The following is a 332-nucleotide window of genomic DNA, read 5'->3' as shown; positions in this document are numbered from 1 at the left end:
GCTGCACCAATCCGCTCGGCCCCAGTTGCAAATCAAACGCTCCCTCGCGTCCAGAAGCCACTTGCGCCGCTGGAAACGGCCGCGCCGTCCCCCTCCCCGAGTCCCTCCGGGGCGGCACCTTCGGTCTGGGGCGGGTGCGCCGGCGAGAAACGGTTTTAAGATGGGATCGGCGGCGGCGGCGGCGAGAAGCTCCGAGCGGGCTCGGCTCCCGCTCCCGCCCCCAGACAGTTCTGGAAACTGTGTATCACCTCTGTCACAGGAAGCCATCCGGCGAGGAAGGCGGCGCGGAACCAACAAACAAACGCCTGCGGCCGCCCGCCGGAACCGGCGCG

At 69.3% G+C, this 332-nt stretch overlaps 1 protein-coding gene across 5 annotated transcripts in view; it reads right to left on the bottom strand.

Moving 5' to 3' along the window:
- The window catches only part of JADE1 (jade family PHD finger 1), a 75063-nt gene that overhangs the window by 72801 nt on the left and 1930 nt on the right, over positions 1–332 (bottom strand). The window contains exon 1 of one of the 5 annotated variants that reach the window (XM_011935609.1): positions 119–246. The exons of the other annotated variants lie outside the window; for them this stretch is intronic. The gene's annotated coding sequence lies outside the window, so the exon portion shown is untranslated. Of the gene's footprint in view, positions 1–118; positions 247–332 lie in introns of those variants that run through there. 5 annotated transcript variants of the gene reach the window in all.

The sequence above is a fragment of the Colobus angolensis genome, unplaced genomic scaffold (assembly GCF_000951035.1).
Source record: "Colobus angolensis palliatus isolate OR3802 unplaced genomic scaffold, Cang.pa_1.0 Scaffold145, whole genome shotgun sequence".
Lineage (NCBI taxonomy): Eukaryota > Metazoa > Chordata > Mammalia > Primates > Cercopithecidae > Colobus > Colobus angolensis.
This window is presented reverse-complemented; position numbering and strand designations above follow the sequence as displayed.